The sequence below is a fragment of the Apium graveolens genome, chromosome 4 (assembly GCF_009905375.1).
Source record: "Apium graveolens cultivar Ventura chromosome 4, ASM990537v1, whole genome shotgun sequence".
Classification (NCBI taxonomy): domain Eukaryota; kingdom Viridiplantae; phylum Streptophyta; class Magnoliopsida; order Apiales; family Apiaceae; genus Apium; species Apium graveolens.
Window position 1 is genome coordinate 171427331 of NC_133650.1, and position 18576 is coordinate 171445906.

Here is an 18576-nt window from a genome sequence, read left to right on the forward strand (position 1 = left end):
TGTATTGATTCCATAACAATGTTGGTTTTCAGATTGTAGACTCTATATGCTTTTCCCACAGCATATCCAACAAAAATTCCTTCATCTGCTTTAGCATCAAACTTCCCATGTTGATCCGTCTGATTTCTCAAGATATAACATTTGCAACCAAAGACATGAAGAAAATTTAGAGTTGGTTTCTTGTTCTTGAACAATTGGTAGGGTGTCATACACTTTGCTTGATTAATCAAAGAAATGTTCTGAGTGTAGCAGGCATTATTCACAGCTTCAGCCCAGAAATATGTTCAAGCATTATCCTTGCAGCTTCAATAAGAGATTTGTTCTTTCTTTCCACTACTCTATTTTGTTGTGGAGTTCTTGCTGCAGAAAACTCATGCATAATCCCATTCTCTTCACAAAATGTTCTCATTACAGAATTCTTAAACTCAGTTCCATTGTCACTCCTGATTCTTCTTACTTTAAAATCAGAATGATTGTTGACTTGCCTTATGTGATTGATGATGATTTCACTAGCCTCATCTTTAGACTTTAGGAAATATGTCCAAGAGAACTTTGAGAAATCATCTACAATTACTAGGAAAAATCTTTTCCTTGAGATGGACAACACATTGACTGTTCCAAACAAATCCATATGTAGCAATTGCAAAGGTTCTTCAATTGTTGAATCAAGCTTCTTTCTGAATGATGCTTTAATCTGCTTTCCCTTTTGGCAGGCATCACACAATCCATCCTTTGAAAACTCCATTTGAGGAATTCCTCTAACCAGTTCTTTCTTGACAAGCTCATCCATGGTCTTGAACTTTAGATGGGATAGCTTCTTATGCCATAGCCAACTTTCATCTTGACTTGCTTTACTGAGAAGATAAGTGACAGATTCTGCATTAGATGAGTTGAAGTCAGCTAGCTGGATGATGCTCAACAAATTATGCTTGAGACCATCCACTAGGGCAACCTCCTCAATGATGACATTGTCTTTTGAAATCAAGCCATATCCCACAGTATAACCTTTGTTGTCATCTCCAAAAGTAATACTTGGGCCAGCTCTCTCCTTGAACTCTGTGAGCAGGGTAGAATCTCCAGTTATGTTCCTTGAACAACCACTATCCAGGTACCAAAGATTCTTTCTATTTCCCTGCACACATCAAAATTAAATCAAGTTGATTTTGGTACCCAAGTTTCCTTGGGTCCTGCCTTGTTAGCTTTCTTCTTTAGTTTCTTAGGTTTGATCTCATTTGACTTGGGAATATCTAATTCATCCTTAGTCATCTGAGTTGGACCTTTGAAACCAGCCATTAAAACAGAATTATCATGCACATTTTGATTAACAGGAAAAGGCATGCTGTTTGCAAACATGTTACTCCAGTAAGGCATGCTAAATGGCATCTAAGGCATACTAAATGTAGCATAATAAGGATTAGGTGCAAATGGCATATTAGCAAATTGTGATTTCATATTCTGAGCAGACATAGCATTTACAGGCATAGAAGGCATGACATTCATGGTGGGAAAAGGATAGGGTACAAATATAGGAGTAGGCATGGCAAGTTTGCAATTAACAGACAAATGATTAAAACTACCACACTTAACACAAATTTTTCTTGGAGCATACTTATCAGGTGTGTAGTTGTTATGTTTGTTAATCCCTACTTTCCCATTTCTATTGTTTTTCTTTTTAATTTCTGTTTTAACCTCTATCTTTTCTAATCTGTCATTCAATTGCTTGATGGAAAGATGACCAACATTCACTTTCTTCTTCTTCTTCACTTGACTTGATTCTCCTGGAACAAAGTTTTTAGAAACTGATCCATATTTCTCATTTAGCTTCACAAGTTTGGCTTTGCTCACAGGTTTGCTCACAGCCGACGGATGAGGATTTATGTCACTCGACAGATAATCCTTTTGGTTATCCGACGGATGACTCTCATCATCCGTCGAGTCTACATCTGTCAGCAATCCTTCAACCAAATTAGTTTCCAGCTTCTCCTTACTCTTTTTCCAGGCTGCATCACAAAAGGACTCAATTCCTTGAACTTTAGTGATTTGGGCATGAACATCTCTGGATGATTTCCATGCTTTAATCACTTCTTGTTCTCGTTCAAGCTGCTTCTTCAAAATCTCTTCTTTCTTCAAGGACTCAATTAATTCATCCTTAGCAATCTTACCCTCAATTCTCAATTTTTCAAATTCAATAAACTGAGACTCTAGCACATTATTCCTCTCACTTGAAAACAAATTCTTTTCTTTAATTCTAGCATTTTCCTTAGTGAGGGACTTAAGTGTAACACGCAAGTGATATAATTCTGTAAACATGTCATTGATTGCATCATTACACTCAGCTTTAGATAAATGTGCTAGGTTAGTGGTGATTACTTGATTACTTGAAGAACTTGTTTCTGTTTCATTGGACTTGGCCATCAGGGCTAGATTGACATAGCTCACATCTTCATCTTCATCCAATCCATCAGCTGCCCCGTCATTTTCATGTGTAATGAAAGCCCTTTCCTTTTGCTTGAGCAACTCAAAATATTTCTGTTTGTAGTCAACAGGCTCAAACTTCTTTTTGCTGGAATCTGACTTTCTACACTCACTGGAAAAATGCCCTGCCAAGCCACATTTGAAACATTTGAATTTAGATTTATCTACCATGTTTCTACTTGGCTTGGCTGCTCCAAAGTTCTTTTTGAACTTGAGCTTGGCAAATCTTCTGGAAAGGAATGCTAAATGCTCATCAATATCATCCATGTCATCTTGGCTAAAATGATCTTCATTTTCAGCTACCATCCCTTTACCCTTGTTCTCACAGACCTTTGAAGTAGATTCAACAGCTTCTACCTTCATCTCCTTTTCCTTTTCTAACTCAGCAACCAGTGCTATGGACCCTCCTTTCTCCATCCTCTCATCTTGCTCTATTTCAAGCTCATAAGTTTTCAGGATGCCATACAGTCTCTCCAAGGTAAACTCCGTGTAATCTTGAGAGTTTCTCAATGAGACTGTCATTGGTTTCCATTCCTTTGAAAGAGATCTAAGGAACTTGAGATTGGAGTCTTTTATCTGATAGACTCTTCCATGCAACTTCAGAACATTTAGTATCTTTTGAAATCTACTAAAAATGTCAGTGAGAGACTCACTATCTTCATAATGAAAGTGCTCATATTGCTGAATTAGCAGCTGCATCTTATTCTCCCTTACTTGCTCAGTACCATCACAGATAATCTTAATTGTGTCCCAAACCTCCTTGGCTATTTTGCAGTTAATGATGCTATCAAACATATCACCATCAACTCCATTGAATAATATATTCATGGCCTTCTTGTCTTTCCTGACTTGCTCAATATCAGGTTCTGACCATTCATGCTTAGGCTTTGGAATAGATGACTCATTGCCAGTTGCAGCTCTCATTGGTATATGAGGACCTCTTTCTATGCAATCCACATAGGCCTCATCCTGAGAAAGAAGATGTAGGGGCATCTTCACCTTCCAGTGGTGATAATTTTCTTTGTCCAGAAATGGGATCTTCACTCTAACATCCTTCTTGTTCATCTTGCTATTTTGTTGTGATCTTTAAACTCTTTGTACTTCTATTTATTATTTGACTCCATTTCATTTATGCAGAATTACAAGACTTCTTATATTTATATTTAATCAACCTATTCTGCACATCTACTAGCAGTCTACATGATTCATAAGCTACTACAGAATTTATACAAAGTTGTTTACAGAAATGTGCTACTCACCCGATGGATATCAATTAGTCATCCGTCGGGACTATATTGAATCATCCGTCGGGACTATAATTGATCATCCGTCGTGTGCTACAAAATTCACTAAGTTAAATCTACTAAGATGTTTTGTTTAATTTATTATCAAGTTCACAACATATTCCTAACACTCAGCCCCGCCTAAGAGACATCTTGTGTACCACGCCTAAGAATTGTGTCTCATGGGCGTGGTTGGGTTTCACCCTCCATAAATCCTAGGCATGGGTTAACACTGAAAGAGATATGTCCTAAGTCCAATCATGTATGAGGATTTAGGAATAACTTTTTATGTAATCTGTTTTGATTTCATTGATATTAATAAAAGACTTATTTGTTTTTATTACGGGCTCTATCTATTTAATTGTTTAAATAAGATATACCATAGTTTAGAGTAAAGCTTTTTATGGATTATGATGAGATCATAATAGTGAGACCTAAAAGATGATAACCCTAAACTTAAATAGTTCCTGGTCATAGGATTACTAACTGGTAATTAATAATCCGCAAAGATCGGTACATACTATTCTTGCTTCATTATGAAGGATGTCTGTTCTCATAGATATTTGTGTGGTGACACTATATCTAGTATGTAGGTGCTTATTGTAGAATAAGTTCACTGAACATGACTCGCACAGCTGAACAACTGATGGAGTTCACTCACGTGTCAGCAGTTGTTCACATAGTGATAGTTGTACAAGTATCCTTAGACTTGAGGTCATCATAGTCATCTTGTGTACATTGAACTATGTTTTGGTTTAGTTCTTAGTCTCCAGGGACAATTATAGGGCTCTACTGGGTATAAGAATTTGTACACGAAGATAATATATGATCAATAAAGGATCTACCCCTTCCAGTGAAGAAAGAGAATGTTCAAGGCTGATCCACTTATGCTAGTTTTGGAATCTCTGGCCAGAGTGAATGAAATTAGAAAGGAGTTTCTAATTTATATAGAACTGAGCATAGTAAATGGGAAAGCAAATGATTAAATTAGATAGGCTTGACACAAGATCCATGCCTTGTATTTAATCAGGACATTGGAGGGTAGAAGGAGTTAATTGTACGGTAACTATTCACTGAATAGGTTCTTGGTATTCTAAGCAGTGAATTCGTATTATCCGGATAGTCGCGATATGCTGAGAAGTATCCCTCACGATGTAGAATAAATATGATTAATTGATTAATCATATTTAATAAATTAGAGAATTTATATAAATAATGATAAAATAGTTTTATTATTATTTATTTCTACTACCGTCTTAATATTGAACCTACAGGGTCACACCATAAAAGAGAATGATTTAATGGTGGAGGAATTAATTAATAATGGTTAATAATTATTTATTTATGAAATAAATAATTAATTGGCAAATTTAATAATTGATTAAATGAGATTTAATTGATTATAAATTAATTAAGAAAAGTTCTTAATATTATTAATTAAGAATTTAATTTTTGGAAATTAAATCAAGAGAGAGAATTATTTCTAAAGTGTTTAGAAAAAAGATTAATAATTAAAAGATGTTTTAATTATTAATGTGAATAATAAAGGGTTAATAATAATAATATTTTATGGGAAAATTTCAGCTGAAAATTTTGCCTATAAATATACTATTATAAACCCTATTTTTATTCGAACCCAAAATTTTTAGAAAAACCTAATTCTCTCCACCACCTCCTCCTCCTTAGCATCGTTTTCTTGGTGGATACCGGTGGAGTGCTCCACGTTTGAGGAGCAGCTGCTAAGGATCTCCGATCGTTGCTTTTGGATCACTATTAAAGGTTAGTAATCGATTCATATGTTTTAATCACGATTTATATGCTTTTATTTGGATTTTATATGTGTAAAAGTGTTTTTTCCATGCTTCCGTTGCGATTAAAATCCAACAATGGTATCAGAGCATAGGTTGTATGCATATAGATCTGTGGTAAAAATTTCAGAATTTTATGTGCTTGTATGAATTAATTATGATTTTTACAAGTTATATAATGGATTAATTATGACTGATGAGAAATCGATTCTCAGAAAAATTTTGAATGTTGATCTGGGTTCTACAAGTGTTGTAGATCGTCTGGGTATTTTTCTTATAATTTTATGATGTATAGATTATTTATTATGAATTTTTGAAGTTTTTGTAATTAAATTCGTAATTAAATAATCATATATATATATATAAATTGTTAGTATGTATATATATATACATCTGCTGTTGCTGTACTGATTGGTGCACGGAGACAAGGACGGCTGTCTATAACAGCACGGCGATCGAGAAAGAAAAGGCGGCTACTGACGTAAACAGGGGAAGGACCGCGCGACTGGCGCGCGCGCGTGGGGCTCACGCGCTGGTGGGCCACGCACGGCGCGTGTCAGACACGCGCTGGTCAAGCAGTGCTGACGTCATCAGATGACGTCATGCTGATGTCAGCGTAGGGTTTTGGGTGCGTGAGGCGCGTGGGCGGTGGTGTGACACGCGCCTGACAGCGCATGTGCGCGTGACGGCGCGTGTGCGCGTGACGGCGCGTGTGTTACCTTTCCGGGGCGCGTGAGGTCTCGTGCGAGCTCAGAATTGGGCGTTTTTGGTGCCGTTGGATTCGTCTTTTCGAGACGCTTCTAATGGTATATTATATGATATTTTAAGAAATTGTTTCGAACTGTTTATAGCTAACAGAAGTGTTTTAAAGCTGTTTTTGACTGTTTTTAATTGCTTTTAAATGCTTCATATGATACATAGAGATGTATAATGCTTAGACCAATATGCTAGATGATATAACATGCCTACCTTGTCATTTATTCATGTTTATATATGTGATATATGCTTAGTTTATCATGCGATGATAGATTTAGGTGAACTTAAATGAATATAAGGCGTTTGTTAGACAATCTAGTATAGTGAAATTGTTTCATAACCTTAATAATAATATTATGAATACAATCATGAGATTCTTGTGTTTATGAAACACGTAATTGAATATGAATTTTCAATATGAGAGAAAGGATGATTCTGTCAACAACAGATTTCTATCTGTAAGAAAGGGTTATTAAGTGACGCCTCTTGACAATGCTCCACCCGATCTGGGAATCATCTGATTATTGATTATTGATTTGAAATATTTAATTTAAAAGGAAGAATCTCTTTATAATATGATTATGATTGTAACGTAATATAATCCCTCTAAAATTAAATAATATCAAGTAGTAATTGGCCAATGATACAACGGGCTTGTGTCGGTCATAGCCTTCCAACATGATAGAAAGTAGTTCTTATTTTTAAATCATTGTCGGTTCACGCTACAACCGAGGGCTTTGATTTCGAAATAAGAAATACTTGTCTATTACATAGAGATGTGTACATTGAATTAGAATCTAAAGGTCGGTATATTCACAGCCGTGGGCCGTTGGAGACTGATTCAATTGTACGGAATGTTGGGTTAGACTTGACTTAAAATATTGAGTTTGTCATGCCACAACCGTGACTCAAGTATTCAAGAGGCTAAAGTTTGATTAGGGAATAACATAAGATGTAATTGACAAGAGTTGTCTGCCTATTGAACATTATATGGCGGTTCGTGCCACAACCGAGGTTGTGTGATGGAATGTAGGATCCCTATTCCCACTAGCATTATGAATGCTTAATTTTTCACGTAGGGGGTTGAATAAATTAGATAAACTAGTGGGAGCCACTTATGAATAAAGACCCGATTCATATAGTGTTTTGAAATGAAATTGAATATTTGCTAAGTGTTGTTATGTGTTTATCATTTACAGATTTACTATATTATGTCTTCTGCACTATCACTCAGGAGCATACTAGATGCTCACAAGTTGACTGGTCCTAATTATGCTGACTGACTTCAAAACTTGAGAATTGTTCTCAGGGTTGAGAAGCTGGAATATGTGCTTGACTCACCTAAGCCTAGTGAACCTGCTAGCGACGCACATAATGATGAACATGTTGTGTATCGTAAGTGGATAGATGATGCAAATGTTGCTCAATGCATCATGCTAGCTTCCATGAACATTGAGCTACAGAAGCAACATGAGCATATGGATGCTCACACTATCCTAATGCATCTACAAGAGTTGTATGATATGGCGGGGAGGACAGCTCGATATGAGATATCGAAGGAGCTGTTCGGTTGTAGGATGTCTGAGGGATCATCTGTGAATGACCATGTACTTAAGATGATCAATTTGATTGAATGTCTTGGACAACTTGGTTTTGCCATGGATGGGGAGCTGAGCCAAGACTTGGTCTTGCAATCGCTTCCGAGTTCGTTCTCGCAGTTTGTTGTGAACTTTCACATGAATAAGTTGGATGTCAGCATGCCTGAACTCCACAACATGTTGAAGATTGCGAAATCGAATTTTCCCCCTAAGAAGAGTTCTGTTCTTCTAATTGGTGAAGGTTCCAATCCTAAGAAAAGGAAGAGGAACCCTTCCAAGAAGAAGAAAGTAGGTGAAGAAAAGTCGGTTCCACCAAAAGCTGAAGATCCCAAGAGCAAAGTTGTTTGCTTTCACTGTAACAAGTTAGGGCACTGGAAGAGAAACTGCAAGGTTTACCTTGCAGAATTGAAGAAGAGGAAGGGTAGTAAGACTACCGCTTCTGATTCAGGCATGTTCATGATTGAAGTTAATATGTCACTAGGTCAAATTTCTACTTGGGTATTAGATACCGCCTGTGGTTCTCATATTTGCAATTCGTGGCAAGGACTAAAGGGAAGTAGGAATCTTGAAAAAGATGAGGTGATTCTACGGGCAATGGAGCAAGGGTTGCGGCCATATCTGTAGGATCATTTAGTTTACATATGCCTACGGGCAAGACTATTATTTTGAATAATTGTTATTACGTTCCCTCTATTGTGAGGAATATTGTTTCTATCCCTATGTTGGATTTGGATGGTTTTTCATTTATCATTAAGAATAATGAATGTTCTATCCTTAGAGATAATGTTCTTTATGGACGTGGAATTTTAAATAATGGTCTGTATGTATGTGACGTAGAACATGATTTACTTCAGATTGAACAAACTAATAAAAGAAAATGAGATGATGAAAATCTGACCTATTTATGGCACTGTAGACTAGGTCATATTAGTGAAAATAGACTTCGGACATTGCATAAGGAAGGGTTACTTGACCCCTTTGATTTTGAATCATATCCTACATGCGAGTCTTGTCTATTGGGTAAAATGACCAAATCTCCATTTAGTGGACATGGAGAGAGGGCTGCAGATTTGCTAGGATTGGTACACACAGATGTATGTGGACCAATGTCTACGCAACCCATGGGTGGATTTTCGTACTTCATTACTCTCATAGATGATAGATCTAGATTCGGATATGTGTATTTGATGAAACACAAGTCTGAAGCCTTTGAAAAGTTCAAGGAATATAAACATGAAGTGGAGAAACAAACCAAACATAGTATTATAACTCTTCGATCAGATCGAGGTGGTGAATACTTGAATGGAGAGTTTCTAGATTATCTCAAAGAAAATGGTATAGTCTCCCAGTGGACTCCTCCATATACTCCACAGTTGAATGGGGTATCTGAAAGGAGAAATCGAACTCTATTAGACATGGTTCGGTCCATGAGGAGCTATGCGAATCTTCCAGTATTCCTATGGGGTTACGCATTGGAATCCTCAGCATATTTACTGAATAAGGTGCCTTCCAAATCTGTTCCTCAAACTCCATATGAGATATGGAAACTGTTATGGATTAAAACTACTATATATAATTGCTGTATTTAATACTAAGGAACGTGAGCTTCGAGGCTCGATTTGACTGCTCTTGTGTTTCGTGACTCAATCTGCCTTAACAAGATGCCTACGTACCTTGCGGATTGCCAAGGATCAAGTCAAAAAACGTAGTTCTGATTGGTGGGGGTGAGACCCCTTATATAGATGTGGGAGTCCTAGAATTGGACTTGGTATAGGAGACTTGGTGGATAAGCCTCTGAATTAGGATAGACTTAGGAGTCCTAGGAAGTAGGAAGCTGATTCCTTATCCTTTTAGGTCCCCTTGAGGCTAATCTCTAAGGACTTATATCCTCATCGGGACTCTTTTCAACATCTGATTTCTCCCTTATTAATTAATTACGAAATTAATTAATAATCAGGGCTTTTTGGGCCTTTTTTTTTATTCCACCAGGCCTGATCTGGTCCGTCAGGCTTAACCTTTCTGGTCTGAATATTATACATCTTATTATTGGGTCCAGCAGCCCATTATTAATAAAATCAGGATTTATTTATCCCTATCATTTGCCCCCCAACTTTTGGGAAACATTGATTAGGTTTCACAGAAGTTAAGTCTATTCATTCCCTTACAGGGTTTCGTTCTTGCGTAAAGTGTGGAGCGACCTACACGTTTACAACGAGTTTTTCCTTTATTTCCGGGATTTTTTCCCTAATTTCTGGATTTTTCCCTAATTTTTCTGGGATTTTTCCTCATTTTCTGGAATTTTCCCTAATTTTTCTGGGATTTTTCCTTATTTTCTGGAATTTTCCCTAATTTTTCTGGGATTTTCCTTATTTTCTGGAATTTTCCCTAATTTTTCTGGGATTTTTCCTTATTTTCTGGAATTTTCCCTAATTTTTCTGGGATTTTCCTTATTTTCTGGAATTTTCCCTAATTTTTCTGGGATTTTCAAATTTCCAGCCCTTTTTTCGACCAGGATCCTAGTCGAAATTTCGACCTGGATCCTAGTCGAAAATAAGGGTCAGCCTTATCATCCTGGTCGAAGGATTTCGACTAGGATCCACGACCTGGATTTCGACCAGGATCCTAGTCGAAATTTCGACCTGGATCTAGGTCGTCAATTCCCCACTTTTAGTTTCTGATTTTGAGCCCTTCGACTAGGATTTCGACCAGGATCCTAGTCGAAATTTCGACCTGGATCCTGGTCGAAAATTCTTTGGTTTTCTTGATTCCTGGTCGAAGAATTTCGACTAGGATTCACGACCTGGATTTCGACCAGGATCCTAGTCGAAATTCGACCTGGATTTTTAATCCTTATTTCTGTAAAATGCTTGTCTAATTCGACCTCATTCCTAGTCGAAATTTCGACCTCAATTCAGTTCTATTTTTTCCGCTTTTTTCGTGAATCTAGATGAAAAATTTCGAGCAGGGATCACGACCTGGATTTCGACCTGAATCCTGGTCTTTTTTCTCCGTTATTTTCGGGTGTCTGCTCGAAAGTTTTTGGGCAGGATTCACGACCTGGATTTCGACCTGAATCCTGGTCTTTTTTCTCCGTTATTTTCGGGTGTCTGCTCGAAAGTTTTTGAGCAGGATTCACGACCTGGATTTCGACCTGAATCCTGGTCTTTTTTCTCCGTTATTTTCGGGTGTCTGCTCGAAAGTTTTTGAGCAGGATTCACGACCTGGATTTCGACCTGAATCCTGGTCTTACATCTTTTTATTTGGGCCTTACATTTTTTAAGGCTAAAACTGAATTTTCCAAATCCTAATTGGATTTGGGCCTGGATTTCTCTATTGGGCTTTATCAAATATTACTGGGCCTCTTTATTGGGCTTTATCAAATATTACTGGGCCTCTTTATTGGGCTTTATCAAATATTACTGGGCCTCTTTATTGGGCTTTATCAAATATTACTGGGCCTCTTTACTGGGCTTTATCAAATATTACTGGGCCTCTTTACTGGGCTTTATCACACCCTGTTTAGAATGCCCTAGAATTCCTAGGAATATTCTGGAAGATGCTTTTTCCTGGGCTTTTTCTCATGGGCCTTTGTTCTTAATGGGCTTTTTGTCCCTTCAACTTCTTTTTCCTCCTATATAAAGGAATGAGGAAAGGTCACTACTCCTCACTTCCTCATTTCTTTGTTTTCTTCTTCATTCTCCTGCTAAGATTCTCAGAGCAATAACAGCAAGTCGGAGCTCAAAGCCTTTCTCAGGAGTGCTTTTTCAGGTAAGATTTCTCCCTTTGTTTTTTGTGTTCATTTTTCCATTGTGTGCCATTTTAAGACAGCCTATTTACGTGCCTCATACCTTTTTTCAGATGGCTGACAAAAGAATGACTCGTTTGGCCAAGATGAACGTGGCTAGAAAGTCCAATGATTTTCCTATTCGATCGAGGTATACTTCCTTAATCGACATGATCAACACTCGAGGGGACGAGTATCCGTCTGATGCGCATCTGGACGCACACGATCATATCAGCGCCTTACGGGATCCCAAGGAGCTGGAAAAGTTGAGCGGCTGCTTCAAAATCAAAGAACCTTTTAAGCTGGTTCTTGCAGGTCCGGCCGACAGGGCCTGTCAGTGGAAGAAGGACGCGCTATGCGTCTATAGGGATACTCTAAGGGCAGGTATTAGACTCCCTTTTCATCCATTCATTCCTTTACTTTTGGCTGATGTAGGCATCAGCCCTTGCCAGCTTCCCCCCAACTCCTGGAGGTTGATCCTATGCTATCTGTCGCAATGCGCCAAGCACAGCATCCCCACATCTGTTGCTGTTTTCAGGAAGATTTTCCAGTTCAAGAACAGCCCCGATAAAAGTCCGGGTTGGGTTTCTATCAACCAACGCCCCACTATCCCCCATATTGTGAATGGGAAATCCATCCCTGACAACAATTTGGGGTGGAAGAAGGATTTTTTGTTTATAGTTTGGGAGGGTGGAGACTGGGGTTCCCTATTTCGATCTTCTTTTGGGATTGCCGTGGATGGGAGCCCAAATGACATAGCTTTGTCTGAGGAGGAGGCTAGAGGTTTCAACCTCCTGACGCAAGACAACGGCACCTCTCATTCTTGGGATCTTATCCGGGAGACTGTCCTGGTTGAACGCGGCCTCTCGCCCGTTCATAAGAAAAGTAAGTTCCTACCTTCATCTACTTTATTTCCTGCATTTTTATTCCATTAGTTTTCAACTGACTTTGCTTGCCGCAGTGGCTGAGAAGATTGAGGAGGCTACGAAGCCAAAGGACCTGGAAACGACCAGGATGAAGAGGGCTGGGAAGATTTTCAAAGATCCTAGGCTTGGTGATCGCTTCCCTGAGTTCCTCCTTCAGGCTATGGAGCCAAATGAGGAAGGTCCCAGCCAGGTTTTGCGCACCAAGCAGAGGCCAGGGGCCTATTTTCAACCTGCCTGGGGGATCCGGGGCAAGGACTCAATATTGGGCAGCACAGCCCTGTCCAAGGAATGGTCCAAACATTCCATCTCTCCGGTGGACTATCAAGACTTTGTCCTCCAACAGGACTTAGAGGGGAACGAGCTTTTTGGAGCCCAAGCCCTGGCGACAGTACGCACTTTACTTATGCCTTTTACACTTTTCTTTTCATGCTTCTTTTCTAAAGTTTTGCTATTTCTCTTGCAGGCTAACGCCCATTTTCAAGGGGCAATTCACCAAGCTAAGGCTTGGAAGGTTGGCCTGGAAGATGCCAACAAGAAGTTGGAGGAGGCCAACCAAAAGATTGAGGCCCTTGAAGCTCAATTGGCTTCTTCCACTTCTGACCTGGAGACGGCCCGGGCTGAAAACGTAATCTTGAAGGCGCAGAAGGACAAAGCCTTTGACGGCTGGATGGATACCCAAGAATTCAAAGACCTGATGGTGGAGCATGACGCCCTTCTTCACCCAGTCAGCTACAAGGAGGGTTGGGACGCTGCTGTGGAGGCTATCCAGGATGAGTTTCCCGAGATCCTTGAGCAGTCGCCCTTTCCCTGCCCTGTGCGGGTTCCAGAGCTTGGGGGCGTTACTGAGAAGCTTGCTGGCATGATCAGGGATGGAGAAGAGGAAGATTCTTCTGAGGAGGAACTCGAGCCTGCTACTAAGAAGGCAAGGGTGGAAGAACCTTCAAAAGTAGTGCCTCAACAGCCATCATCTCCTGCAGAGGGAACTTCCACAGGGACTTCGGAGGGTTCGACTGAGACTTCTGAAGAGACGACTGAAACTTCCGAGGAGTCGTCGGATAGTGGTTCTGAAGAATCTTAACCTTCCAAGGCCTAATTTTTTTTGTACATCTTCCTTATGAACTTTATTTTTATCAGAAGTTGTTACCCTTTGGGGTTAAATTTTGTATGTTGCTCCTTCGGCCTCTTATCATTATAGTCTTAATGTGTGTTTAAACATCCTTTAGATAGAAATAACTTAAAACTCTTTAACATGAAGTCTGGTTTTTCAAAACCTTACATAGCATGGGTTCGACCCTAATCAATAATAACTTGACAATGTAAATTCTACTGGAATATAAAATCCTACGCAAGCAAAGCTTCCAGGTGCTTTTAAACCTACTTGCCATAATGACAAGTGAGAATCGTACTTCGCCTATCTTACACGTAGTAAACCTTCAGGTTTTGTGCGTGCCAGGTCCTCGGGACTTCAAAACCATCCACAGTCTCGAGCTTGTAGGTTCCTCTACCCTGAACACTCTTGACTCTGTACGGCCCTTCCCAATTTGGGGCAAGCTTCCCTTTTTGTCCTACACCAGATGCTTCTATCTTCCTCAAGACTAGATCGCCTTGTTTAAAAAACCTTTCTTTAACCCTTAGGTTGTAGTAGAATGAAGCTTTTTTCTGATATTCTACTATCTTTGCATGTGCTTTATCTCGCACTTCATCGATTAAATCCAGGGCTAGCTTCTGCCCTTCCTCATTTTCTTTCTCATCAAAAGCCTGAATCCTTGGAGAAGAATGTGATATCTCCACGGGAACTACTGCTTCTGCCCCATATGCCAACATGAAAGGGGTCGCACCTGTCGTGACTCTACAGGTAGTCCTATATGCCCATAATATGGGAAGTATCTCATCCACCCAATTATTTCTTGACTTCTCGATCCTCTTCTTTAATCCGTCCAGAATTATTCGATTTGCAACTTCTGCTTGCCCATTAGCTTGTGGGTGAGCGACAGAGGTGAACCGTAACTCAATTTCATTTTCTTCACAGTACTTCTTGAATTCCTCATTATTGAATTGCGTTCCATTGTCAGTGACGAGGATACGGGGAATTCCATATCGGCACATAATATTTTCCCACAGGAATTGTGCAACCTGCTTAGTTGTGATTTTGGCCAAAGGTTTGGCTTCGATCCACTTGGTGAAATAATCAATGGCTACAATCAGAAACTTCCTTTGTGCTGTGGCCATAGGAAAAGGCCCTAGAATATCCATCCCCCACATAGCAAAGGGAATAGGTGAGTTGATGGAGGTCAGCATCTCGGGGGGTTGTCTGGCGACTGGTGCATGCTTCTGACAACGATCACACTTCTTTACATATTCTTTGGCATCAGCCATCATTTCTGGCCAATAGAAGCCTAAACGAGTTATCTTATGAGCCAAGGCCCTGCCCCCCAAGTGTTGCCCACAAATGCCTTCATGCACTTCCTCAAGAGCCAAGCATGCCTCACCGGGCCTGAGACACCTCAAGTAAGGAACCACGAAAGATCTTTTATATAGAATCCCATCTATCAAAGAGTACCTTAGTGCTCGAACAGTTAACTTCCGTGCCTCAATTGTATCGCTTGGCAACCAACCGGTCTGAATGTGAGCCTTGATGGGATCAATCCATGACGTCCCCAAGCCTACGGGAGCCACAAGTTTAACATCTATGCTTCGTGTCTTCAAAACACGGAAGTACACACTTCCTGAACTTTCTTCAATCTCAGATGAAGCAAACTTTGATAGCGCATCTGCTTTAGCATTTTCTTCCCTTGGAATGTGTTCAACATGGCATTCATTAAATTGGGTCATCACAGCCCTTACTAGGCGAACATACTTTGCCATCGTATCATCCCTTGCTTCAAATTCTCCCTTTACCTGGGATATGATCAACTTCGAGTCTCCACGGACCTTTAAGTTTTTGACCCTAAGTGTCCCAGCTAGACCAAGGCCAGCAATCAGGGCTTCATACTCTGCCTCATTGTTTGTGGTTGGGAAGTCTAGCTTCATGGCATACTCAATTAAGAATCCATCAGGGCTTTGCAAAACCAACCCTGCTCCACTGGAATTTGTTTTTGATGCTCCATCAAAATAGAGAACCCAATATTCTTTCTCCTTGTCCCCATTGTCGACTCCCTTGTCTTGAGGTGTGGTATCTTCCTGCCCCCCGACTTCTTGGTTGGGTATGGTACATTCCACCACGAAGTCAGCTAGTGCCTGGGCTTTTATGGCCATACGTGGCTTATACTTGAGATCGAACTCTCCCAACTCTATTGCCCACTTAATTAGTCTCCCACTTGCCTTGGGACTGTGAATGATATTTCTCAGTGGCTGATTTGTTAGCACTTCAATTTGGTGAGCTTGAAAATAAGGACGCAGCTTTCTTGAAGCCATCACCAAGGCTAAAGCGAATTTCTCAATGGCTGAATAATTCAACTCAGCACCACGCAAAATTTTGCTGACATAGTATACGGGTTTCTGGACTTTCAGTTCCTCCTTAACCAACACCGCGCTCAAGGCGCTTTCCGAAACAGCCAAGTACAAGAATAAAACTTCACCCAGAACTGGCTTGGCCAACAACGGGGCCTGGCCCATATACTTCTTTAACTCTTCAAATGCCTTCTGATTTTCCTCACTCCATACAAAGTCTTTAATGTTCTTTAATGACTTGAAGAATGACAAGCACTTGTCTCCTGACTTGGAGATGAATCGTCCTAGCGCAGCAACCCTTCCTGTGAGTTTCTGAACATCCTTGACAGTTTTTGGGGGTTCCATGTCCAGGATTGCCTTTATTTTATCGGGGTTAGCCTCAATTCCCCTCTTTGAGACCATCAATCCCAAGAATTTTCCAGATCCTACTCCGAAAGCACACTTCGTGGGATTCAACATCATCTTGTGGTACCTCAGGACCTCAAAAGCTTCCCTCAAATGGGTTATATGATCAGTCTTTACTAGACTCTTGACTAGCATGTCATCAACATAGACTTCCATAGTCTTCCCAATAAGATCCTTAAAAACTTTATTCACCAACCTTTGATAGGTGGCTCCTGCATTCTTGAGACCAAACGCCATAACAAGATAACAATAAACACCAAAGTCAGTGATAAATGATACCTTTGGAATGTCATCCTTATGCATTTTGATTTGGTTGTATCCGCTAAATCCATCCATGAAACTCAGCATCTCATGTCCAGCGGTGGAATCAATCAAAGTATCAATTCTAGGCAGCGGAAAACAGTCTTTGGGACATGCATCATTCAGATCGGTGAAGTCTATACACATCCTCCACTTTCCATTAGCCTTCTTCACCATTACAGGGTTTGCTAACCACTCCGGAAATTGAATCTCCTCAATGAAACCAGCCTCTAAGAGCTTTTCCACTTCCTGCTTTATAGCCTCTTGTCTTTCCGGGGCAAAATTTCTTTTCTTTTGTTTCACTGTCTTCCGGCTTGGATCCACGTTTAACTTGTGGGTAATTAACCCCGGGTCTATGCCTGGCATATCAGCTGCTGACCATGCAAACACATCACTATTTTCTTGCAAAAATTTCACTAACTTCCCTCTAAGGGGCTCCTCTAATGTAGCTCCAATGAAAGTCATCCTCTCAGGATTCTTGGGATCTAAAGGAACTGAATCCAATTCTTCTGCTGGCCTTCCTCTATTCTCATCATTTTCTCGAACATCCATATCTTCAATAGGAAGAACCTGCCCCCCGACTCCATCTGCCCTCAAAGAGGCCACATAACAGCTTCTAGCCATTTTTTGATCTCCCCTCTCTTCTCCAATCCCGTTTCGGGTGGGAAACTTCATGACTGAATGGTAGGAAGAGGGGACTGCCTTGAAGGCATGTATCCCTGTTCTCCCCATGATAGCATTATAAGTTGAACTAGCCTTTACCACCACAAAATCCAGCATCTGCGTTGCTTGCCTTGGCTCCGTACCTATGGTGGTTGGTAATTTAATTATCCCTTCCACAGGACATTCTACTCCAGCAAATCCATATATCGGCATGTCGGTTGGTGTCAACTGGGAGTCGTTATACCCCATCCTTAGAAAGGTGTCGTGGAGCAAGATATCCACAGAAGCACCATTATCCACAAGGACCCTCTTAACCGGGCTATTTCCTATTATCGGCGTTATGACCAGCGGGTCGTCATGGGGAAACTTCACACCCTCTAGGTCGGAATCATCAAAAGCCAATGTCACTTCTGTCCTGGCCCTCTTCGGGGCTTCTCCAATAATATGCATAACCTCTCTAGTATATGCCTTTCTGGAATTTTTGGACAATCCAGCAGCAGTTGGACCTCCAAAGATCGTGTTTATCACAGGCCCTCGAGGTCTCGGCCCTCCATAAATGGTGTTTATAACTGGTCCTCTAGGTTGGGGATTCCGCCCCTGATCATCTTGGTCCCTCCTACGATCTTCAAAGTTCTTCCTTCCATTACTATTTCTGTCTCCTCCATCTCCAGTATACTTGTTCAATCTTCCTTTTCGAATCAAAAACTCAATTTCATCTTTCAACTGCCTACACTCATCGGTGTCATGGCCAACATCTTTGTGAAACCTGCAATACTTGCCCTTATCTAGCTTGGCGGGATCAGCCTTCAAGGGCTTAGGCCAGCGAATATCTCTGTCTTTCTCAATCTCCATCAAAATCTGACTTCTGGGAGCATTCAGCTTAGCGTATTCAGTGAACTTTTGCCCAGGTCCTCCCTTCTTGGGGGTTGAATCAGGGTTTTGTTCAGTTCTAGGATATTTATCCTTAGCGATATACTCCAAATCAGTTTTTCGTTTCTTGCCTCCAGTGGGCTCATTACTTACTACGGTCTTCCTCATACTTTCTTCAACCTTGATATACTTCCCTGCCCTCTCTTGGAGCTGCAACATGCTCTCAGGGGGTCGTTTGGCCAAAGACATCTTGAAAAA